This window comes from Pseudophryne corroboree, chromosome 3 (genome assembly GCF_028390025.1).
Source record: "Pseudophryne corroboree isolate aPseCor3 chromosome 3, aPseCor3.hap2, whole genome shotgun sequence".
Lineage (NCBI taxonomy): Eukaryota > Metazoa > Chordata > Amphibia > Anura > Myobatrachidae > Pseudophryne > Pseudophryne corroboree.
In genome coordinates, this window is record NC_086446.1 from 51,483,714 (window position 1) to 51,511,235 (window position 27,522).

General features: G+C 50.6%; 1 long non-coding RNA gene across 1 annotated transcript in view; it reads right to left on the reverse strand.

Annotated features, from left to right (window-relative positions):
- Nucleotides 1–436: 436 nt before the first annotated feature.
- Nucleotides 437–27,522, reverse strand: part of LOC135057476 (uncharacterized) — a 63,808-nt gene continuing 36,722 nt past the window's right edge. Inside the window, exons 2-3 of the long non-coding RNA XR_010244146.1 lie at nt 13,686–13,736; nt 437–591 (exon numbers count right to left, since the gene is read on the reverse strand). This is a non-coding gene — a long non-coding RNA (uncharacterized LOC135057476). The remainder of the gene's footprint in view (nt 592–13,685; nt 13,737–27,522) is intronic.

Here is a 27,522-nt window from a genome sequence, read left to right on the forward strand (position 1 = left end):
TGCAACTTGTACTATATGCATTATACACAGCCTGCAACTTGTACTATATGCATTATACACAGCCTGCAACTTGTACTATATGCATTATACACAGCCTGCAACTTGTACTATATGCATTATACACAGCCTGCAACTTGTACTATATGCATTATACACAGCCTGCAACTTGTACTATATGCATTATACACAGCCTACAACTTGTACTATATGCATTATACACAGCCTGCAACTTGTACTATATGCATTATACACAGCCTGCAACTTGTACTATATGCATTATACACAGCCTACAACTTGTACTATATGCATTATACACAGCCTGCAACTTGTACTATATGCATTATACACAGCCTGCAACATGTACAATATGCATTAAATACACAGCCTGCAACATGTACTATATGCAATGTATACATTATACTCATACTTGCCTACTTTTGAAAACTAGTTTCAGGGAGATTCCAGGTGGCAGCAGAACACGCAGCGCTTTCCGTTGTGGGGGGGTCATGCTCCGTCCAAAGGGTGTATTTAGGTCCACCTATAAGGGGATTTATTGCCACTCAGGGGTGTGTCCTGATGAAAACTTTAGTACTAAAACCAGCCAGAAACAAAAACAGTAATAATATAGGTACACTGAAGTAATAATAGGTGCACTATATATTACGGTAGTGTGTACTGTACACTGGTGAGAAGAGACAGACGAACAGAAAACCTAAACTACATACTCTGGTGTGCGATTGTGTGATATATATATATATATATATATATATATATATATATAGCACCATAATGTATTACATTATATACACAGCCAGAGCCGTAAGTAGACATTTTGGTGCCCTGTGCCAGAAATAGAAATGGCGCCCCCCACCCAAACGCAAAATAGGGCCTGCGCACCGAAGGCGCGCCACAAAAAATAAGAATTTACTTACCGATAACTCTATTTCTCATAGTCCGTAGTGGATGCTGGGGACGCCGTAAGGACCATGGGGAATAGCGGCTCCGCAGGAGACTGGGCACATCTAAAGAAAGCTTTAGGACTATCTGGTGTGCACTGGCTCCTCCCCCTATGACCCTCCTCCAAGCCTCAGTTAGGATACTGTGCCCGGACGAGCGTACACAATAAGGAAGGATTTTGAATCCCGGGTAAGACTCATACCAGCCACACCAATCACACCGTATAACCTGTGATCTGAACCCAGTTAACAGCATGATAACAGAGGAGCCTCTGAAAGATGGCTCACAACAATAATAACCCGATTTTTGTAACAATAACTATGTACAAGTATTGCAGACAATCCGCACTTGGGATGGGCGCCCAGCATCCACTACGGACTATGAGAAATAGAATTATCGGTAAGTAAATTCTTATTTTCTCTAACGTCCTAAGTGGATGCTGGGGACTCCGTAAGGACCATGGGGATTATACCAAAGCTCCCAAACGGGCGGGAGAGTGCGGATGACTCTGCAGCACCAAATGAGAGAACTCCAGGTCCTCCTCAGCCAGGATATTAATTTTGTAGAATTTTACAAATGTATTTGCTCCTGACCAAGTAGCTGCTCGGCAAAGTTGTAAAGCCGAGACCCCTCGGGCAGCCGCCCAAGATGAGCCCATCTTCCTTGTGGAGTGGGCATTTACAGATTTTTGGCTGTGGCAGGCCTGCCACAGAATGTGCAAGCTGAATTGTACTACAAATCCAACGAGCAATAGTCTGCTTAGAAGCAGGAGCACCCAGCTTGTTGGGTGCACACAGGATAAACAGCGAGTCAGATTTCCTGACTCCAGCCGTCCTGGAAACATATTTTCGGGGCACTGACAACGTCTAGCAACTTGGAGGCCTCCAAGTCCCTAGTAGCCGCAGGCACCACCAATAGGTTGGTTCAGGTGAGACGCTGAAACCACCTTGGGGAGAAACTGAGGACGAGTCCTCAATTCCGCCCTGTCCGAATGGAAAATCAGATAAGGGCTTTTTCAGGATAAAGCCGCCAATTCTGACACGCGCCTGGCCCAGGCCAGGGCCAACAGCATGACCACTTTCCATGTGAGATATTTTAACTCCACAGATTTAAGTGGTTCAAACCAATGTGACTTTTGGAACCCAAAACTACATTGAGATCCCAAAGTGCCACTGGAGGCACAAAAGGAGGCTGTATATGCAGTACCCCTTTTACAAACGTCTGAACTTCAGGGACTGAAGCTAGTTCTTTTTGGAAGAAAATTGACAGGGCCGAAATTTGAACCTTAATGGACCCCAATTTCAGGCCCATAGACACTCCTGTTTGCAGGAAATGTAGGAATCGACCCAGTTGAATTTCCTCCGTCGGGCCTTACTGGCCTCGCACCACACAACATATTTTCGCCAATTGCGGTGATAATGTTTTTGCGGTTACATCCTTCCTGGCTTTGATCAGGATAGGGATGACTTCATCCGGAATGCCTTTTTTCCTTCAGGATCCGGCGTTCAACCGCCATGCCGTCAAACGCAGCCGCGGTAAGTCTTGGAACAGACAGGGTCCTTGCTGGAGCAGGTCCCTTCTTAGAGGTAGAGGCCACGGATCCTCCGTGAGCATCTCTTGAAGTTCCGGTTACCAAGTCCTTCTTGGCCAATCCGGAACCACGAATATAGTGCTTACTCCTCTCCATCTTATCAATCTCAGTACCTTGGGTATGAGAGGCAGAGGAGGGAACACATACCCTGACTGGTACACCCACGGTGTTACCAGAGCGTCTACAGCTTATTGCCTGAGGGTCCCTGGACCTGGCGCAATACCTGTCGAGTTTTTAATCATGTGGAAGACTTCTGGGTGAAGTCCCCACTCTCCCGGGTGGAGGTCGTGCTGAGGAAGTCTGCTTCCCAGTTGTCCACTCCCGGAATGAATACTGCTGACAGTGCTATCACATGATTTTCCGCCCAGCGAAGAATCCTTGCAGCTTCTGCCATTGCCCTCCTGCTTCTTGTGCCACCCTGTCTGTTTACGTGGGTGACTGCCGTGATGTTGTCCGACTGGATCAACACCGGCTGACCTTGAAGCAGAGGTCTTGCTAAGCTTAGAGCATTGTAAATGTCCCTTAGCTTCAGGATATTTATGTGAAGTGATGTCTCCAGGCTTGACCATAAGCCCTGGATATTCCTTCCCTGTGTGACTGCTCCCCAGCCTCGCAGGCTGGCATCCGTGGTCACCAGGACCCAGTCCTGAATGCCTAATCTGCGGCCCTCTAGAAGATGAGCACTCTGCAACCACCACAGGAGGGACACCCTTGTCCTTGGTGACAGGGTTATCCGCTGATGCATCTGAAGATGCGATCCGGACCATTTGTCCAGCAGGTCCCACTGGAAAGTTCTTGCGTGGAATCTGCCGAATGGGATTGCTTCGTAGAAAGCCACCATTTTACCCAGAACCCTTGTGCATTGATGCACTGAGACTTGGCTCGGTTTTAGGAGGTTCCTGACTAGCTCGGATAACTCCCTGGCTTTCTCCTCCGGGAGAAACACCTTTTTCTGGACTGTGTCCAGGATCATCCCTAGGAACAGAAGACACGTCGTCGGAACCAGGTGCGATTTTGGAATATTGAGAATCCAATCGTGCTGCCGCAACACTACCTGAGATAGTGCTACACCGACCTCCAACTGTTCCCTGGATCTTACCCTTATCAGGGAATTGTCCAAGGAAGAGATAACTAAAATTCACTTCCTTCGAAGGAATATCATCATTTCGGCCATTACCTTGGTAAAGACCCGGGGTGCCGTGTACCATCCATACGGCAGCGTCTAAACTGATAGTGACAGTTCTGTACTATAAACCTGAGGTACCCTTGGTGAGAAGGGTAAATTTTGACATGAAGGTAAGCATCCTTGATGTCCCGAGACATCATGTAGTCCCCTTCTTCCAGGTTCGCAATCACTGCTCTGAGTGACTCAATCTTGAATTTGAACCTCTGTACGTAAGTGTTCAAAGATTTTAGATTTAGAATCGGTCTCACCGAGCCGTCCGGCTTCGGTACCACAACAGTGTGGAATAATACCCCGTTCCCTGTTGCAGGAGGGGTATCTTGATTATCACCTGCTGGGAATACAGCTTGTGAATGGCTTCCAAAACTGTCTCCCTGTCAGAAGGAGACATCGGTAAAGCCGACTTTAGGAAACGGCGAGGGGGAGACGTCTCGAATTCTAATTTGTACCCCTGAGATATCACCTGAAGGATCCAGGGGTCTACTTGCGAGTGAGCCCACTGCGCGCTGAAATTCATTGAGACGGGCCCCCCACCGTGCCTGATTCTGCTTGTAAAGCCCCAGCGTATACTGAGGGCTTGGCAGAGGCGGGAGAGGGTTTCTGTTCCTGGGAACTGGCTGATTTCTGCAGCCTTTTTCCTCTCCCTCTGTTAAATGCATCCATATAGCCCAGGAGCTATATGTGATGCATTTTTTTTGCCATCCAAGGTGTTTTTATTGCGTCTCAGGGCGCCCCCCCCCCCAGCGCCCTGCACCCTCAGTGACCGAAGTGTGAAGTGTGCTGAGAGCAATGGCGCACAGCTGCAGTGCTGTGCGCTACCTTGTTGAAGACAGGACGTCTTCTGCCGCCGATTTTCCGGATCTCTTCTGCCTTCTGGCTCTGTAAGGGGGCCGGCGGCGCGGCTCTGGGACCCATCCAAGCTGGGCCTGTGATCGTCCCTCTGGAGCTAATGTCCAGTAGCCTAAGAAGCCCAATCCACTCTGCACGCAGGTGAGTTCGCTTCTTCTCCCCTTAGTCCCTCGATGCAGTGAGCCTGTTGCCAGCAGGTCTCACTGAAAATAAAAATAAGAATTTACTTACCGATAATTCTATTTCTCGTAGTCCGTAGTGGATGCTGGGGACTCCGTCAGGACCATGGGGAATAGCGGCTCCGCAGGAGACAGGGCACAAAAATAAAGCTTTAGGATCAGGTGGTGTGTACTGGCTCCTCCCCCTATGACCCTCCTCCAAGCCTCAGTTAGGATACTGTGCCCGGACGAGCGTACACAATAAGGAAGGATATTGAACCCCGGGTAAGACTCATACCAGCCACACCAATCACACCGTATAACTTGTGATCTGAACCTAGTTAACAGTATGACAAACGTAGGAGCCTCTGAACAGACGGCTCACAACAAATAACAACCCGATTTTTTTGTAACAATAACTATGTACAAGTATTGCAGACAATCCGCACTTGGGATGGGCGCCCAGCATCCACTACGGACTACGAGAAATAGAATTATCGGTAAGTAAATTCTTATTTTCTCTAACGTCCTAAGTGGATGCTGGGGACTCCGTCAGGACCATGGGGATTATACCAAAGCTCCCAAACGGGCGGGAGAGTGCGGATGACTCTGCAGCACCGAATGAGAGAACTCAAGGTCCTCCTCAGCCAGGGTATCAAATTTGTAGAATTTTGCAAACGTATTTGCCCCTGACCAAGTAGCAGCTCGGCAGAGTTGTAATGCCGAGACTCCCCGGGCAGCCGCCCAGGATGAGCCCACTTTCCTTGTGGAATGGGCCTTGACAGATTTAGGTTGTGGCAAGCCTGCCACAGAATGTGCAAGTTGAATTGTGCTACAAATCCAACGAGCAATCGTCTGCTTAGAAGCAGGAGCACCCATCTTGTTGGGTGCATACAATATAAGCAGTGAGTCAGACTTTCTGACTCCCGCCGTTCTTGAAATATATATTTTCAATGCCCGGACCACGTCCAACAACTTGGAATCCTCCAACTCGTTAGTAGCCGCAGGCACCACAATAGGCTGGTTCAGGTGAAACGCTGACACCACCTTAGGCAGAAAATGAGGACGCCTCCGCAGTTCTGCCCTGTCCGTATGGAAAATCAGATATGGGCTCTTATATGATAAAGCCGCCAATTCTGATACTCTCCTGGCTGAAGCCAGGGCCAGTAGCATGGTTACTTTCCATGTGAGATACTTCAGCTCCACCGATTTGAGCGGCTCAAACCAATGGGATTTGAGAAAATCCAAGACTACATTAAGATCCCACGGTGCCACTGGGGGCACAACCGGGGGCTGTATATGTAGTACTCCTTTTACAAAGGTCTGGACTTCAGGAACTGAAGCCAATTCTTTCTGGAAGAAAATCGACAGGGCCGAAATTTGAACCTTAATGGACCCCAATTTGAGGCCCATAGACAATCCTGTTTGCAGGAAATGTAGGAATCGACCCAGTTGAAATTCCTCCGTGGGGGCCTTCCTGGCCTCACACCACGCAACATATTTTCTCCAAATGCGGTGATAATGTTGTGCAGTCACCTCCTTCCTGGCTTTTACCAGTGTAGGAATGACCTCTTCCGGAATGCCTTTTTCCCTTAGAATTCGGCGTTCAACCGCCATGCCGTCAAACGCAGCCGCGGTAAGTCTTGGAATAGACACGGTCCCTGCTGAAGCAGGTCCCGTCTTAGAGGTAGAGGCCACGGATCCTCCGTGAGCATCTCTTGAAGTTCCGGGTACCAAGTTCTTCTTGGCCAATCCGGAGCCACTAGTATCGTTCTTACTCCCTTCTGCCGTATAATTCTCAGTACTTTTGGTATGAGAGGCAGAGGAGGGAACACATACACTGACTGGAACACCCACGGTGTTACCAGAGCGTCCACAGCTATTGCCTGATGATCTCTTGACCTGGCGCAATACCTGTCCAGTTTTTTGTTGAGGCGGGACGCCATCATATCCACCATTGGTTTTTCCCAACGGTTCACAATCATGTGGAAGACTTCTGGATGAAGTCCCCACTCTCCCGGGTGTAGATCGTGTCTGCTGAGGAAGTCTGCTTCCCAGTTGTCCACTCCCGGAATGAATACTGCTGACAGTGCTATCACATGATCTTCCGCCCAGCGAAGAATCCTTGCAGCTTCTGCCATTGCTGTCCTGCTTCTTGTGCCGCCCTGTCTGTTTACGTGGGCGACTGCCGTGATGTTGTCCGACTGGATCAACACCGGCTGACCCTGAAGCAGGGGTTTTGCCAGACTTAGAGCATTGTAAATCGCTCTTAGCTCCAGTATATTTATGTGAAGAGACATCTCCAGGCTTGACCATACTCCCTGGAAGTTTCTTCCTTGTGTGACCGCTCCCCAGCCTCTCAGACTGGCATCCGTGGTCACCAGGACCCAGTCCTGTATGCCGAATCTGCGGCCCTCTAACAGATGAGCACTCTGCAACCACCACAGAAGAGACACCCTTGTCCGTGGCGATAAGGTTATCCGCTGATGCATCTGCAGATGCGATCCGGACCATTTGTCCAGCAGATCCCACTGAAAAGTTCGTGCGTGGAATCTGCCGAATGGAATCGCTTCGTAAGAAGCCACCATCTTTCCCAGGACTCTTGTGCATTGATGTACAGACACTGTCCCTGGTTTTAGGAGGTTCCTGACAAGTTCGGATAACTCCCTGGCTTTCTCCTCCGGAAGAAACACCTTTTTCTGAACCGTGTCCAGAATCATTCCCAGGAACAGCAGACGTGTTGTCGGGGTCAACTGAGATTTTGGAAAATTCAGAATCCACCCGTGTTGTTGCAGCACTACTTGGGTTAGTGCTACTCCGTCCTCCAGCTGTTCTCTGGACCTTGCCCTTATCAGGAGATCGTCCAAGTAAGGGATAATTAATACGCCTCTTCTTCGCAGAAGAATCATCATTTCGGCCATTACCTTGGTAAAGACCCGAGGTGCCGTGGACAATCCAAACGGCAGCGTCTGAAACTGATAATGACAGTTTTGCACCACGAACCTGAGGTACCCTTGATGTGAAGGGCAAATTGGGACATGCAGGTAAGCATCCTTTATGTCCAGGGACACCATAAAGTCCCCTTCTTCCAGATTCGCTATCACTGCTCTGAGTGACTCCATCTTGAACTTGAATTTTTGTATGTACAGGTTCAAAGATTTCAGATTTAGAATAGGTCTTACCGAGCCGTCCGGCTTCGGTACCACAAATAGCGTGGAGTAATACCCCTTTCCCTGTTGTAGGAGGGGTACCTTGACTATCACCTGCTGAGCAAACAGCTTGTGAATGGCTTCCAATACCGTCGCCCTGTCTGAGGGAGACGTTGGCAAAGCAGACTTTAGGAACCGGCGAGGGGGAGACTTCTCGAATTCCAACCTGTAACCCTGAGATACTACCTGCAGAATCCAGGGGTCCACCTGTGAGCAAGCCCACTGTGCGCTGAAATTCTTGAGTCGACCCCCCACCGTTCCCGAGTCCGCTTGTAAGGCCCCAGCGTCATGCTGAGGGCTTTGCAGAACCCTGGGAGGGCTTCTGTTCCTGGGCAGGGGCTGCTTGCTGCCCTCTCTTACCCCTTCCTCTGCCCCTAGGCAGATATGACTGTCCTTTTGTCCGCTTGTTCTTATAGGACCGAAAGGACTGCGGCTGAAAAGACGGTGTCTTTTTCTGTTGGGAGGGGGTCTGAGGTAAAAAGGTGGATTTTCCGGCAGTTGCCGTGGCCACCAGATCCGATAGACCGACGCCAAATAATTCCTCCCCTTTATACGGCAATACTTCCATATGTCGTTTGGAATCCGCATCACCTGACCACTGTCGCGTCCATAAACTCCTTCTGGCAGATATGGACATCGCATTTACTCTCGATGCCAGAGTGCAAATATCTCTCTGCGCATCTCGCATATAAAGGAAAGCATCCTTTAATTGCTCTATAGTCAATAAAATACTGTCCCTATCCAGGGTATCAATATTTTCAGTCAGGGAATCCAACCAGACGACCCCAGCACTGCACATCCAGGCTGAGGCGATGGCCGGTCGCAGTATAACACCAGTTTGTGTGTATATACTTTTTAGGGTAGTTTCCAGTCTCCTATCTGCTGGATCCTTGAGGGCGGCCGTATCCGGAGACGGTAACGCCACTTGTTTTGATAAGCGTGTGAGCGCCTTATCCACCCTAGGGGGTGTTTCCCAGCGCGCCCTAACCTCTGGCGGGAAAGGGTATAATGCTAATAACTTTTTTGAAATTAGCATTTTTCTATCTGGGTTAAACCACGCTTCATCACATACATCATTTAATTCCTCCGATTCAGGAAAAACTACAGGTAGTTTTTTCACCCCCCACATAATACCCCTTTTTTGTGGTACTTGCAGCATCAGAGATATGCAAAGCCTCCTTCATTGCCGTGATCATATAACGTGTGGCCCTACTTGAAAATACGTTTGTTTCATCACCGTCGACACTAGATTCAGTGTCTGTGTCTGGGTCTGTGTCGACCGACTGAGGTAAAGGGCGCTTTACAGCCCCTGACGGTGTCTGAGACGCCTGGGCAGGTACTAACTGGTTTGCCGGCCGTCTCATGTCGTCAACTGATTTTTGTAATGTGCTGACATTATCACGTGATTCCATAAACAAAGCCATCCATTCCGGTGTCGACTCCCTGGGGGGTGACATCACCATTATCGGCAATTGCTCTGCCTCCACGCCAACATCGTCCTCATACATGTCGACACACACGTACCGACACACAGCAGACACACAGGGAATGCTCTTATCGAAGACAGGACCCCACTAGCCCTTTGGGGAGACAGAGGGAGAGTTTGCCAGCACACACCCAAGCGCTATAATATATATGGGAACAACCTTATATAAGTGTTGTTCCTTATAGCAGCTTAAATATATCCAGTATATCGCCAAAAAATGCCCCCCCTCTCTGTTTTACCCTGTTTCTGTAGTGCAGTGCAGGGGAGAGTCCTGGGAGCCTTCCTCACAGCGGAGCTGAGCAGGAAAATGGCGCTGTGTGCTGAGGAGAATAAGCCCCGCCCCCTATTTCGGCGGGCTTTCCTCCCGTGGATTTAGATAATTGGCATGGGTTAAATACATACATATAGCCTTAATGGCTATATGTGATGTATTCTTTTGCCTTAAGGTAATAAAATATTGCTGCTCAGGGCGCCCCCAGCAGCGCCCTGCACCCTCCGTGACCGCTTGGTGTGAAGTGTGTGACAACAATGGCGCACAGCTGCAGTGCTGTGCGCTACCTTCATGAAGACTGAAGAGCCTTCTGCCGCCTGTTTCCGGACCTTCAATCTTCAGCATCTGTAAGGGGGGTCGGCGGCGCGGCTCCGGGACGAACCCCAGGGTGAGACCTGTGTTCCGACTCCCTCTGGAGCTAATGGTGTCCAGTAGCCTAAGAATCCAATCCATCCTGCACGCAGGTGAGTTGAAATTCTCTCCCCTAAGTCCCTCGATGCAGTGAGCCTGTTGCCAGCAGGACTCACTGAAAATAAAAAACCTAAAAAACTTTTTCTAAGCAGCTCTTTAAGAGAGCCACCTAGATTGCACCCTGCTCGGACGGGCACAAAAACCTAACTGAGGCTTGGAGGAGGGTCATAGGGGGAGGAGCCAGTACACACCACCTGATCCTAAAGCTTTATTTTTGTGCCCTGTCTCCTGCGGAGCCGCTATTCCCCATGGTCCTGACGGAGTCCCCAGCATCCACTTAGGACGTTAGAGAAAAACCTAATCTAAAACTTTCACTAAGCAGCTCAGGAGAGCCCCTAGTGTGCACCCTTCTCGTTCGGGCACAGAGATCTAACTGAGGCTTGGAGGAGGGTCATAGGGGGAGGAGCCAGTGCACACCAGATAGTCCTAAAGCTTTCTTTAGATGTGCCCAGTCTCCTGCGGAGCCGCTATTCCCCATGGTCCTTACGGAGTCCCCAGCATCCACTTAGGACGTTAGAGAAAATATAGGGGCATGGTTCTATGGGAAAGTGGTATGACCACATAATTCACATTACATACCCTATACAGTAGTGTACATTTGTCACATTACATCACACAGCAGTACCCCTTATACACATTACGTGTGACAGCCCCTTATATACACCATAGGCGAGGTAGCCTCTTACGCACATCACGCCAGGTAGCCTCTTACACACATTACCCCAGGTAGAGTCCCTTATACACATTACGCCAGGTGGAGCCCCTATACCTGAGAGAGAGAGAGAGAGAGAGAGAGAGAGAGAGAGAGACTCTGTGTGTGTGTGTGTGTGTGTGTGTGTGTGTGTGTGTGTGTGTGTGTGTGTGTGTGTGTGTGTGTGTGTGTGTGTGTGTGTGTGTGTGTGTGTGTGTGTGTGTGTGTGTGTGTGTGTGTGTCACACCATGATAGACAGCAGCGCTTCAGCAAGACCGACAGCTTCATGTCTCACCCGCCTCTGCGAGCACCTCTGGGAGCCTGCTCCATGTCCCCTCATATTACCATAGTAACACATTACATTACATTACATTTTACACAGCCCCCTCGCCCCAAATATTACACACACATTACATTACACACACACCCATATTACACGCAGTAGCACATTACATTACACCACCCCATATTACACGCAGTAGCACATTACATTACACCCCCCATATTTCACGCAGTAGCACATTACATTACACCCCCCATATTACACGCAATAGCACATTACATTACACCCCCCATATTACACCCCCCCATATTACACTCAGTAGCACATTACATTACACCCCCCATATTACACGCAGTAGCACATTATATTACACCCCCCATATTACACGCAACAGCACATTACCCCCCCATATTACACGCAGTAGCACATTACATTACACCCCCCATATTACACTCAGTAGCACATTACATTACACCCCCCATATTACACGCAGTAGCACATTACATTACACCCCCCATATTACACGCAGTAGCACATTACATTACATTACACCCCCCCATATTACACGCAGTAGCACATTACACCCCCATATTACACACACATTACATTACATCCCCCCATATTACACACAGTGGCACATTACCTTACACCCCCCATATTACATTCAGCAGCACATTACATTACACCCCCCATATTACACGCAGTAGCACATTACATTACACCCCCCCATATTACACGCAGTAGCACATTACATTACAATACACTCCCCCATATTACACGCAGTAGCACATTACATTACACCCCCCCATATTACACGTAGTAGCACATTACATTACACCCCCCCCCCCCATATTACAGCAGCAGCACATTACACTACCCCCCCCCCCCCCATGTTACACACAGCAGCACATTATATTACTACCCCCCAAATAACCCCCAGCAGACACAGTATATGCCTGGTTTGTTGCTCCCTGAGTCCCTCCTGGGAAGAGCAGGGAATGTGTGGTGGGGAGGAAGCACAGGGCAGACACAACCAGGAGCAGGAAGGCTGGTATGTCATGCTGCCTACTGTACTGTTAGTGCGGTGGGCGGGGCCAGCCACCGAGATGCAGAGGTCATGTGCTCTCCTGTAAACTACGGGTGGCTGCTGTGCACAGTCTTCACATCCTGCTGCAGCACAGAGCTCTCACAGGACACAGTCTACATCTCCCCTGCTGGCCCTGCCCCCCGCATTTCCGGACTTGCGCATGCGCAGTCCGAATTTACGGGACGGAGACTTGAAAATCGGGAGGACTGACAAGGTATGCGGGACAGCGGGAGGCTCATGCAAAAATCGGTAGCCTCCCGCTGAATGCGGGAGGGTAGGCAAGCCTGATTATACTCCACCTGCAACTTGTACTATAAGCAATATATACACAGCCTGCAACTTGTACTATAAGCAATATATACACAGCCTGCAACTTGTACTATATGCATTATACACAGCCTGCAACTTGTACTATATGCATTATACACAGACTGCAACATGTACAATATGCATTAAATACACAGCCTGCAACTTGTATACATTACATATAGTACATTATACTCCACCTGCAACTTGTACTATAATATATACAAAGCCTGCAACTTGTACTATATGCAATGTATACATTATACACAGCCATGCAACTTGTACTATATGCAATATATACATTATACTCAGCCTGCAACTTATACTATATGCAATGTATTCTCAGTTTACAGCTTGTACTATATGCAATATATACATTATACTCAGCCTGCAACGTATACTATATGCAATATATTCTCAGTTTACAGCTTGTACTATATGCAATATATACATTATACTCAGCCTGCAACGTATACTATATGCAATATATTCTCAGTTTACAGCTTGTACTATATGCAATGTATACATTATACTCAGCCTGCAACTTGTACTATAAGCAATATATTCTCAGTTTACAGCTTGTACTATATGCAATATATACATTATACTCAGGCTGCAACTAGTATATGCAATATATACACAGCCTGCACCTTGTACTATCTGCAATATATACACATACACCTAGTAAGCAGACAATCTACTATCATCATACAGTAGTTACTCAGACCTCCCAACTTTGTGGCTGGTGGAAAAGGGACTCCGGTGCCCATGAAAAAAGGGACGTGTCCTAAATAAAGGTAATGCTGCGCTCACAAGCCACACCCCCATTCTCCATCACTATGGGGGGCATTTGCAGCGCTCTGTGAGCTGCAGGTCATACCCCCAGTCCCTCTTGTCTCTGTGAATAGACGCTGTGCGCACAGTGTCTATTCACCGTAGAGCAGCGAGTGCTCCCCCACCACGGGACACTGCAGCCCAAGGGTGGGACAGTCCGAGAAAAAGGGACTGTCCCACCAAAATCGGGACAGTTGGGAGGTATGGTTACTGTATACTGTACCAGACAAACCACAGGGCCGTTATATCTATGTACAGTGCATGCCTCAAACTACATGGACATCACATACATGCAGAACAGCGACTTACCTAACGTGTGCAATCAGATCCCTTGTGGCCGGGTGCCCGGAACTGCTGGACCTAGAACAACCAGCAACATTTACTATCTGCAATACATACACCCTGCAACTTTAATTATCTACAATATATACACATACAGACTAACATTTACCATGTGGAATATACACACACACACATATACATATTCAGCCTAAAAAAAAAAAGATTGAATATATAGATATATAGATATAGATATATATCTATATCTCAGCATGTAGAAAACCACAGCACTCGCCAGCCCAGAAGTGGGGTGCAGTATCCGCACTCACCACTAATAGGGTGGGGTGCATGTAGCCCATGGCCACCTACTCAAAAATATAGAAACAAAAAGTACAGCACTCACCAAAATAAGCTCAATTATCCTTACAACATCTATGGATAAATGAAAAAACAATGGGGGTTTAGTTAGTGAATTGGCCAATGCACGGAAGCCTGCATACCGCTCCACGGTACCCCACCTTCATGCAGGTCCTGCAGCGAAACACGTCAGGTGCCACCCTGATCACCGTTGCTTTGTTGCTGAACCAGTGCCCGGACCATACTGGATGCCCAGAGTTTGCTATTTGGTGGATTTTAATAGGCGTACTTAGGACCATCCCGCAAGTCAAGCTCCGCATACTGGTGAGGATTGAGAATATGCTACCAACTCCAAATTGAAGGATCATCTATGGGATATTTCTCCCTCCAGCGGCCTAAGAAGCGGTAATAACCCTTTTCGGGACTGTGCAATCTGCCTAAACTGGTGTCCAGTTATTTAAAAGGAACGGACATTTCTGGTTCACTTATTCTGCTGGTGGTCACACTGACTTTTAATTGGTTATTAATCAGAGTTATTAATACATTTTTTTAATCTGTTTTCATTCAATCCATCTAATTTTTTAAATTTTTAGTACTAATTGAATTCAGCGCTGCTATTATTGGTTTTCTTTTTGTGTATGGATCACAGATGCATGCACACATTACACCCCCCCACCCCCTCCCCGGCACACACTATTACACCCCCTCCCCGGCACACACTATTACACCCCCCCCCTCTCCAGCACACACACTATTACACCCCCCCCCCTCTCCAGCACACACACTATTACACCCCCCCCCTCTCCAGCACACACACTATTACACCCCCCCCTTCCCAGCACACACTATTACACCCCCCCCTCCCCAGCACACACACTATTACTCCCCACCCTCCCCAGCACACACACTATTACTCCCCACCCTCCCCAGCACACACACTATTACACCCCCCCCCCTCCCCAGCACACACACTATTACACCCCCCCCCTCCCCAGCACACACACTATTACACCCCCCCCTCCCCAGCACACACACTATTACACCCCCCCTCCCCAGCACACACACTATTACACCCCCCCCCTTCCCAGCACACACACTATTACACCCCCCCTTCCCAGCACACACACTATTACACCCCCCCCCTTCCCAGCACACACACTATTACACCCCCCCCTTCCCAGCACACACACTATTACACCCCCCCCCCTTCCCAGCACACACAATTACACCCCCCCCTTCCCAGCACACACACACTATTACACCCCCCCTTCCCAGCACACACACTATTACACACCCCCCCCCTCCCCAGCACACACACTATTACACACCCCCCCCTCCCCAGCACACACACTATTACACCCCCCCCCTCCCCAGCACACACACTATTACACACCCCCCCCTCCCCAGCACACACACTATTACACCCCCCCCCCTCCCCAGCACACACACTATTACACCCCCCCCCTCCCCAGCACACACACTATTACACCCCCCCCTCCCCAGCACACACACTATTACACCCCCCCCCCCCTCCCCAGCACACACACTATTACACCCCCCCCCCTCCCCAGCACACACACTATTACACCCCCCCCCCTCCCCAGCACACACACTATTACACCCCCCCCCTCCCCAGCACACACACTATTACACCCCCCCCCCTCCCCAGCACACACACTATTACACCCCCCCCTCCCCAGCACACACACTATTACACCCCCCCCTTCCCAGCACACACACTATTACACCCCCCCCCTTCCCAGCACACACACTATTACACCCCCCCCCCCTTCCCAGCACACACAATTACACCCCCCCCTTCCCAGCACACACACACTATTACCCCCCCCCCCCTTCCCAGCACACACACTATTACACCCCCCCCCTTCCCAGCACACACACTATTACACCCCCCCCCTTCCCAGCACACACACTATTACACCCCCCCCCCCTTCCCAGCACACACAATTACACCCCCCCCTTCCCAGCACACACACACTATTACACCCCCCCTTCCCAGCACACACTATTACACCCCCCCCTCCCCAGCACACACACTATTACACCCCCCCCTCCCCAGCACACACACTATTACACCCCCCCCCCTCCCCAGCACACACACTATTACACCCCCCCCCCTCCCAGCACACACACTATTACACCCCCCCCCTCCCCAGCACACACACTATTACACCCCCCCCCTTCCCAGCACACACACTATTACACCCCCCCCCCCTTCCCAGCACACACAATTACACCCCCCCCTTCCCAGCACACACACACTATTACACCCCCCCTTCCCAGCACACACTATTACACCCCCCCCTCCCCAGCACACACACTATTACACTCCCCCTCCCCAGCACACACACTATTACACCCCCCCTCCCCAGCACACACACTATTACACCCCCCCCCTCCCCAGCACACACACTATTACACCCCCCCCCTCCCCAGCACACACACTATTACACCCCCCCCCTCCCCAGCACACACACTATTACACACCCCCCCTCCCCAGCACACACACTATTACACCCCCCCCCCTCCCCAGCACACACACTATTACACCCCCCCCCTCCCCAGCACACACACTATTACACCCCCCCCTCCCCAGCACACACACTATTACACCCCCCCCTCCCCAGCACACACACTATTACACCCCCCCCTCCCCAGCACACACACTATTACACCCCCCCCCCTCCCCAGCACACACACTATTACACCCCCCCCCTCCCCAGCACACACACTATTACACCCCCCCCCCCAGCACACACACTATTACACCCCCCCCCCTCCCCAGCACACACACTATTACACCCCCCCCCTCCCCAGCACACACACTATTACACCCCCCCCCTCCCCAGCACACACACTATTACACCCCCCCCTCCCCAGCACACACACTATTACACCCCCCCCTTCCCAGCACACACACTATTACACCCCCCCCCCTTCCCAGCACACACAATTACACCCCCCCCCTTCCCAGCACACACACACTATTACCCCCCCCCTTCCCAGCACACACACTATTACACCCCCCCCCTTCCCAGCACACACACTATTACACCCCCCCCCTTCCCAGCACACACACTATTACACCCCCCCCCCTTCCCAGCACACACAATTACACCCCCCCCTTCCCAGCACACACACACTATTACACCCCCCCTTCCCAGCACACACTATTACACCCCCCCTCCCCAGCACACACACTATTACACCCCCCCTCCCCAGCACACACACTATTACACCCCCCCCTCCCCAGCACACACACTATTACACCCCCCTTCCCAGCACACACACTATTACACCCCCCCCTTCCCAGCACACACACTATTACACCCCCCCCCCTTCCCAGCACACACAATTACACCCCCCCCCCCTTCCCAGCACACACACACTATTACCCCCCCCCCCCTTCCCAGCACACACACTATTACACCCCCCCCCTTCCCAGCACACACACTATTACACCCCCCCCCTTCCCAGCACACACACTATTACACCCCCCCCCCTTCCCAGCACACACAATTACACCCCCCCCTTCCCAGCACACACACACTATTACACCCCCCCTTCCCAGCACACACTATTACACCCCCCCCTCCCCAGCACACACACTATTACACCCCCCCTCCCCAGCACACACACTATTACACCCCCCCCCTCCCCAGCACACACACTATTACACCCCCCCCCTCCCCAGCACACACACTATTACACCCCCCCCCTCCCCAGCACACACACTATTACACCCCCCCCCTCCCCAGCACACACACTATTACACCCCCCCCCTCCCCAGCACACACACTATTACACCCCCCCCTCCCCAGCACACACACTATTACACCCCCCCCTCCCCAGCACACACACTATTACACCCCCCCCCTCCCCAGCACACACACTATTACACCCCCCCCCTCCCCAGCACACACACTATTACACCCCCCCCCCTCCCCAGCACACACACTATTACACCCCCCCCCTCCCCAGCACACACACTATTACACCCCCCCCCCAGCACACACACTATTACACCCCCCCCCCTCCCCAGCACACACACTATTACACCCCCCCCTCCCCAGCACACACACTATTACACCCCCCCCCCCCCTCCCCAGCACACACACTATTACACCCCCCCCCCTCCCCAGCACACACACTATTACACCCCCCCCCCTCCCCAGCACACACACTATTACACCCCCCCCCCTCCCCAGCACACACACTATTACACCCCCCCCCCTCCCCAGCACACACACTATTACACCCCCCCCCTCCCCAGCACACACACTATTACACCCCCCCCCCCTCCCCAGCACACACACTATTACACCCCCCCCCCTCCCCAGCACACACACTATTACACCCCCCCCCTCCCCAGCACACACACTATTACACCCCCCCCCCCTCCCCAGCACACACACTATTACACCCCCCCCCCCTCCCCAGCACACACACTATTACACCCCCCCCCCTCCCCAGCACACACACTATTACACCCCCCCCCCAGCACACACACTATTACACCCCCCCCCCTCCCCAGCACACACACTATTACACCCCCCCCTCCCCAGCACACACACTATTACACCCCCCCCCCCTCCCCAGCACACACACTATTACACCCCCCCCCCTCCCCAGCACACACACTATTACACCCCCCCCCCTCCCCAGCACACACACTATTACACCCCCCCCCCTCCCCAGCACACACACTATTACACCCCCCCCCTCCCCAGCACACACACTATTACACCCCCCCCCTCCCCAGCACACACACTATTACACCCCCCCCCCTCCCCAGCACACACACTATTACACCCCCCCCCCCTCCCCAGCACACACACTATTACACCCCCCCCCTCCCCAGCACACACACTATTACACCCCCCCCCCCTCCCCAGCACACACACTATTACACCCCCCCCCCTCCCCAGCACACACACTATTACACCCCCCCCCCTCCCCAGCACACACACTATTACACCCCCCCCCTCCCCAGCACACACACTATTACACCCCCCCCTCCCCAGCACACACACTATTACACCCCCCCCCCTCCCCAGCACACACACTATTACACCCCCCCCTCCCCAGCACACACACTATTACACCCCCCCCTTCCCAGCACACACACTATTACACCCCCCCCCTTCCCAGCACACACACTATTACACCCCCCCCCCCTCCCCAGCACACACACTATTACACCCCCCCCTCCCCAGCACACACACTATTACACCCCCCCTCCCCAGCACACACACTATTACACCCCCCCCTTCCCAGCACACACACTATTACACCCCCCCCTTCCCAGCACACACACTATTACACCCCCCCCCCTTCCCAGCACACACAATTACACCCCCCCCCCTTCCCAGCACACACACACTATTACACCCCCCCTTCCCAGCACACACACTATTACACCCCCCCCCCCTTCCCAGCACACACACTATTACACCCCCCCCCTTCCCAGCACACACACTATTACACCCCCCCCTTCCCAGCACACACACTATTACACACCCCCCCCTTCCCAGCACACACAATTACACCCCCCCCTTCCCAGCACACACACTATTACACACCCCCCCCTTCCCAGCACACACACTATTACAGCCCCCCCCTCCCCAGCACACACACTATTACCCCCCCTTCCCAGCACACACACTATTACACCCCCCCCCCTTCCCAGCACACACACTATTACACCCCCCCCCTTCCCAGCACACACTATTACACCCCCCCCTTCCCAGCACACACACACTATTACACCCCCCCCCTTCCCAGCACACACTATTACACCCCCCCCCCCCCTTCCCAGCACACACTATTACACCCCCCCTTCCTCCCCGGCACACACTATTACACACACACCCCTCCCCAGCACACACACACACACAGTGTCAGCTGCAGAATGTACCAGAGTTTCTGCTTCTCTGTATGGCATGGCTGGATGCTAGACAGGCTGAGCTGCTCCTCTCACATCTGAAGGCTCCTCCAGTACCACATGACTTCCTGTTCCTGCCTAATGTCAGGAAGCAGGCTCAGCATCAGGAGGTGCCTGCCCAGGTCTGCTATGAGGCTGTGCACATAGTACAGCATGTGGCCGCAAATTAAAAAATAAAAGTGCCCAGGCCCCAAAAATTACATTGATGGGAGGGGAAAGAAGGGGGGATAAGGGAGGGGGCGGGCACTGCTGTGTCTATACCGACAAGGGGAGGGAAGGGGGTGACACTGCTGCCTGTTATTCAGCTTTACAGAAGGTGCGGGGAGGAGTCGGAAGAGAGGGAAGAGGGGAGGTCCATGAAAGAACAATGAAGAGCTTCTGTATATGCTGCCCGTCAGTGTGACCGGTGCGGGCAGCAGCAGCTGGCAGCAAGGTGTAGTAGCAGAGCAGGGAAAGCGCCTCATGAGTGCAGCGCCTCCCTGCTTTGCAGACTTTGCTGAGCGGCTAGCGCCGTCACTGAGGTAGTGTCTTGTGCATCAGTCCAGTGACCAGTCACAGTGGTGGTGTCCTCTGCTGCCATATAGCCAGTGTTACTGCAATATAATTCCTGTGATATTGCTGTATAATTCTCAGAATACTGGCATATAATTCCCGTGATACTTCCGTATAATTCCATATAAAGCCGTATAAATCCAGTCCAGTGGTGCTGCCATATAAGTTCAGTGGTGCTGTCCTGTGCTGTATATTATTTACTCCAAATAAAGCGGTTATTAATATTTATTCCAAATAATTTTTATAGGGTTGCCCTGCATGGTATATTGGTACGCGCTCTTGTGCCGCATAGTGTGTTATATAACTCCAGAAAAATTACGGAGAACAAACATTTGGAGGATAAAAATAAGGAAAGATCAAGAAGAACCACTTCCTCCTAGTGCTGAAGATGTTGCTACTAGCCATAACATAGATGATGAAATGCCGTCAACGTCGTCTGCCAAGGCCGATGCCCATTTTGATAGTAGAGAGCATGTAAAATTCAAAAAACGTAAACTTACCAATATGCCATTTACAACACGGAGTGGCAAGGAACAGCTGAGGCCCTGGACTATGTTCATGACTAGTGGTTCAGCTTCACATGACGATGGAAGCCCTCATAACTGAGGCCTTGACACTTATGTTGGTGTTAGACGTGCGCCCGGTATCCGCCATTAGTGCAGTGGGATTTAGACAATTGATGGAGGCATTGTGTTCCCGGTAACAAATACCATCTGGATTCAACGCAATGCAGAGATTTTGCCAATTAATTCTAGTGATTTGGACGTGTAATTCCAGTTGGAATGGTTTGTGTCGCTTGGCAGCTACCTCATTGCACCTCTTCGACATCTTTAATGAGGTGCTGTTTGGGGCCTAGTTTTTGTAAAGTGCCATCCTCTGTGACACTGCCATATGAGTCCAGGGGTACTGCTGTATTAGTCCTGGGGTACTGCCGTATAAGTCCACCAATTGCAGATTTTTTTTAAAGTGACTGGAGCGTGCTGGAGATGCTGCCCACTCAACATTCAGCCACTGCGTGACACTACTAGATGGGCCAGGTGTTTGTGTTGCTTGGCTTAGTCATCCAGCAACCTCAGTGCACCTTTTTTTCTTCTTTGCATCATGTATTGTTAGGGGCCTTTTTTATTTTTATTTTTTTAAATCTGCCCTCCTGTCTGCCACTGCAGTGCCACTCCTAGATGGGCCAGGTGTTGGTGCCGCACACTTGTGTCGCTTAGCTTAGTCATCCAGCGACCTCAGTGCAACTTTTTGACCTAAACACAATATTGTGAGGTGTTCAGAGTAGACTGGAAATGAGTGGAAATGAATGTTATTGAGGTTAATAATTCCATAGGAGCAAAATTACCCCAAAATTCTGTGATTTTAGTGTTTTTTTGTTGTTGTTTTTTCAAAAAATTAGCCAGATGCAAAAATACGAAAAGTGCCAGCTGCACCTCTCTACTTGCTGGATACTCAGCCATGGTCACACAGAGACACCTTTCATACTCCTGTAAATCACGGGTGTAGTACGGTATGCCGGCGGTCGGGCTCCCAGCGACCGGCATAACGGCGCTGGGAGCCCGACCGTCGGCTTGACAGTGGTGCAAGCGCAAATGAGCCCCTTGCGGGCTCGCTGCGCTCGCCACACTGCGGGCACGGTGGCGCGCCACGCTATTTTATTCTCCCTCCAGGGGGGTCGTGGACCCCCACGAGGGAGAATAAGTGTCGGTATGCCGGCGCCGGTATACTGTGCGCTGGGATACAGACAGCCGGCATACTGAAGACCACCCGTAAATCACACAGTGTCATATAGTAATCCTATAGTGAGATATAATATATGCAAGTATTAAACCCATTACAACTATTCAGGGTCGCAGTAATGTTTTGTGGTTGGGGGGGGGGAGAAATAGTAAAATATAAATTTTGACACCTCCCCCTGATTTAGTAACCCCCCCCTCCCCGTGTGGATAGTACTTACCTCTGGATCCCTGTGGAGAGCATACCTCCCAACTTTCCCGGGACAATCCCGTTTTTTGGGGGACTGTCCCGTTGTCCCACCCGCAGTGTTCCGCGGTGGGAGGGGGGGGGGGGGCAGTTGGGAGGCTCCGTCTCTCGCTGCCCTGCTTAGCAGAGCGGCGGTGAATAGACACTGTGCGCATGCGCGCAGCGTCTATTCAGTGGAGACAGGAGGAGAGGAGGCATGCCAGCAGCTCACAGAGCGCTGGGCATGCCCCCTCAGTAACGAAAATGGGGGCGTGACTTGCGATCGCGGGTCCTCCCGTGAAACCACGCCCCCTTTTGCACAGGCCACACACCCCTTTCGGGAGCGCGCGCAGCTTCGCAGCTCGTGTCTCCCTCCTTGGGCCAGGACAAAGTTGGGAGGTATGGGAGACTCCTACTGTAAAATGGTTGCCACCAGCTCTGCAGCCACATGTCCTGCTCTGGTCGGCTCTTCGCTCTTCAGGGATGCATCACTGGGAGTAGGCGTGGCCTACTGGATCATCTCAGCCGCCTCCTCCCAGTAATGCAGCAGTGGTGAAGAACCAGATAGGACAGGGGGCAGCACGCTGCGGCGCCAACGGCAGACTTCTAAAGTAGGAGTCTCAGCGGGGATCTGGAGGTAAGCGCTCCCCACCAGCACCTGCGCCCCTTGCAAGTTTAGGGGAGCATGCTTCCCCCCGCCGTTACCACGCCTTTGCAACTATTACAATATATGATCCAATATATAGAAATGCTATTAGCGGAGTACGGTGGGTTGGATACATGTGTAATCCTATGAGGTCAGGATACTGGCTGGACATGGATTCCATATCACAGTTGTCAGCGATCGGACACATTGGGCCTCATTCAGCTTCAGTTTTCCTAATTTAGCAGAACAGTAGCTGCTATCACCCGCATGCGCGGAGCCGCCCAGCACAGGACAAGGCCGCCCAGCCTGCTAATGGCCGCCAGCGATCGCAATTCAATTGCATCGCTGAGTAAGGAAAGCCCCCCGACTCCGGAAGCAGTCAGGCCGTCATCATTTTCCCCATCACAGCGGCTGTGCATGATATCACATGGCCACCCCGGACATGGTCTGGACCCACCCCCGATTTCAACGCCATGCCCCAGCAACGCCACCGTCCCACAAACGCCTCTGCCTGTCAATTAGGCGGAGGCGTTCGCATTACTGAGATACGTGCGCACTGGGCCAATAGTCGGGAGTATGTGATCACATCTCAGATGCGACGAATAGTGAATGAGGCCCATTATTCTGTATATAGACTATTGCAGATAGTGAATGTCCAATTCTTAAGTAACAACAAATTTACTTTACTTCTAATTATCTCCATTTCTCCCAAACATAACTTCATATACATTTCTCCTTCCAACCAAATAGCAGCCAGAGATCTGCAATGTGTCTGGGGTCAGCACAGTCTTATCTATATGGAGTCATTAATCTTGTCTTGCCGCCCTAAATATATGACTGTGTTGTCCTTTCATTACCCTGACCCTGTGTGAGCCAGTTCTCATAAGCAGGTCTCTGCACTGTGATTAACCCCTTCCATGCTTAGAGGTTACTACAGCTGTTCTTACCTCATTATATCCTACAGAAACTCTTGTTATGACATCACTAGTGTGTCCTCTTCTTTGGACCTCTACCAGAATGAGACAGTACAGTATTGCCACCTAGTGGCAGCTTTTAATTCCTACACAAACAAAAAGTTCAAAATAAAATGGACTGAGAAATGTTTACCAGCTCCGAGCACTTCAGGGAATCTGTAAATTACTCCTCAAAAATAGCAATACAGGTAACAAATGAAATTTAAGGAAAGTAACGTTTACGGCTTAATACGGGAGATTTCTGACCAAGTAATTTTATTTATATAGCGCTCTTTCTCCAACAAGACACAAGGCGCTTTACAGACATCAAAAACAATGCACATAATACAGAGGATTTGAGTAATACAGCAATAGATCAGCCATATAGACACAAGAGAACCTTAAGCAGACAGAAAGCATAATATGCATGATTGGTGTCGGCATTTTGGGTAATAACTTCCAAGGGTTGTGTATGCCACCCTCACAAGGTACCAGGTGTGGCAGCCATCTTGGGCACACAGCGTAGGATTACCCAGGGTGGAATAGTCTACCACTAGGAGAGGACACAAAATAGGGGTGATTTCAAAGTCCTAAAGTTCAGAGTAGAGTTCCAACAAAACCACCAGGTCTATGTATTTTTCATCCCATCCACAAGTGTACCATATGGGGCAGCCATGTTGGGCGCACGTCAAAGTTTACACTGCGGGAGGTGAGCCATACCTCAGTGGAGGTAAACATTACAGGAAAAGCACACAGTGAGGTGGAGGGGGGGAATAAACAATTGCAGGTAACCAGTGGCAGAAGGAAAATTGGGCTGACATTACTCAGGAGTAATGGAGATGTCCCTGCCGAGTCTGGTCCTGGTGCTCTCAAATAATAATACTCAAATCATTTTTTTCACAGCTGATGTGAAATCACATGTCCATTTCAGCCAATGAGTAAGCTTCAGCTAACGCTGACTGACCGCATTCTGCAAAATTTGCAATCGCAGCCGACAGTCGCAAGGGAGATCGGAGGCTCTGACACAGCACTGGGATATCACAGATGCATGCAGGAGAGGTCCATCTCTTACAGAAGCCTCCGGCTGCACCTGCTCATTATTTGTATGGAATGGCAGACTTACCCCCTGCGGCTGTGCAGCTCCTCACAAATCTGATACCCTCTATCTTTCCACTGTGGAGGATGCTGGGAGGAGGGGGTGGGGCTGCTGCATACCTCCCAACATGACCCATTCCAGGAGAGACAAACGCTCTCTACCTGCACTTCCTTATCAAGTTACGATTGCAATCACCTCTGTTGAAACACTTTCTTATCAATTAAATAGATCAACACAGGTGACAAATTATATATTAAGAGAGAAGTCCAGGTAGAGAGCATTTTGTCCCTTCTGGAATGGGACGTGGTGGGAGGTATACTGCTGGGAGATGTAGTTCTACATGCTGCTGCCTCCAGACATACATTGGGGGGGTAAACACTTCACGGTTATAAAAAATTGGCATTAGGTTATAAGGGGTACTTGCCTATCCTCCTGGAATGGCCGGGAGGCTCCCAGAAATCGGGTGACCCTCCCGGCCCCCCGGAAAGGTGGGCAAGCCTCCCGCTTTCCCCCTCGGCCGCCAGCAGCAGTGAACAAGTAGGCGGGCCGAGGGGGTCCGATGGCGCGCTTCGCGTCATCGTAGCTCTGCCCCCCGCTATGCAGCGCCTCGTTTCTCGGCACAGCGGGGGGTGGAGTCACGATGACGCGACCCTGATGACACGCCCCCCAGACCGCCCATCTTGCTGCCGGCCACGCCCCCGAACCACCCGTCCTGCTGCCAGCCATGCCCCCCATTCACCTACAACGCTGCCTCCTCCCAGAGGAGGAGGCAGCAAAGTAGGTAAGCCTGGGTTAAATAGCCCAGCACACACAGCCCTTCATAGATCATGATATTATGTATTTGTCCATTTCAGTCCTAGTAGCTGCTGTGGCCACGCCCCCCTCCCCAGCACCCTGGCCTGTCGGAGATCTCAGCGGCCCTGGTGGTCCTATAGCGATAGGGATAGCACCATCTGGTAGAAGAAGACTGCTTGGATTAGACATGTAGAATTCCTACTATGGGAAATGTATTCTCAATGGGTCACTATGCTGGGTGATCCATGGATTGCAGGATCTATTGGCCCATCCCTGGTTCTTCATGTTTAGTTCTGCATACGGTTGATAGCCGGTCAGACTAGGGATGGACATCAGTCTATCTACCATCAATGGTTGTCATCGATGGCTATATGGCAAATGTCCATTGATGTTTGCATACAATGCTATGGATGAACACCGATGGTTTTAGCAATTGATGGCCATCCCTGTTCTTTTACTGACTGGCACATGGACCAATCATAACCAGGGGACAGGGATTCATGGGTGTCAGGGGGCGGAGCTATGCTCCATGTTCCAGCACTGTAGAAAAAAAATAAGTTCAATCGTGTGGGTCTAATTCATCGATGGTTTGAGGAGTGCAGATGCCTCATGTTATTAATTATTTATTATCAGGTATTTATACAGCACACACATATTCCGCAGCGCTTTACAAAGAACATTTGGCCATTCACATCAGTCCCTGATCCAGTGGAGCTTACAATCTATATTCCCTACCACATGTACATGCACACACATACTCATGCTACCAGTATATTTCTGGATTGTGGGAGGAAACCGGAGTACCCTGGAGAAAACCTGCGCAAGCACGGGGAGAACATACAAACTCCACACAGTTAGGACCATGGTGGGAATCGAACCCATGACCTCAGTGCTGTAAGGCAGTAGTGCTAACCATTAGGGTGTGTACACACGGTGAGATCCTTGCTATGCCCGATTTTCACTTGCGATTTCCCTTGAACTCCCCGGAGCCCAGAACCACCGATTCGGACTAACTTTTCTTGAGATATGGACTATGTGTGCTTACGATTTTGGCTTATGTGAGATGTCATTGACATGTGAGATGAACTAGATAGTACACCGATCTAGCAAGGATTGACTTGCCTGCACAGTATCTTTTCTTGCGATGCCGACCTGGCGGGACCACGCATCGAGATCGCAAGGTGACTTTCACCTTGCGATCTACACTAACCTTTCTTGAGATTTTTACTATATAGTCAAAATCGAAAGAAAATATCTAATCGTGTGTACACACCCTTACACCATCCATACCGCCCCAAATTATATACACAGGTATACAGCCTGCAACTTTAATTATCTTAGAAAAAAACAAAATTATATTATATTATATATATATATATATATATATATATATATATATATATATATATATATATATATATATATATATATATATATATATATATATATATATATATATATATATATATATAAATTTTTCGGACCATAAGACGCACTTTTTCTCCCCAAAAATGTGGGGGGAAAAGTATGTGCGTCTTATG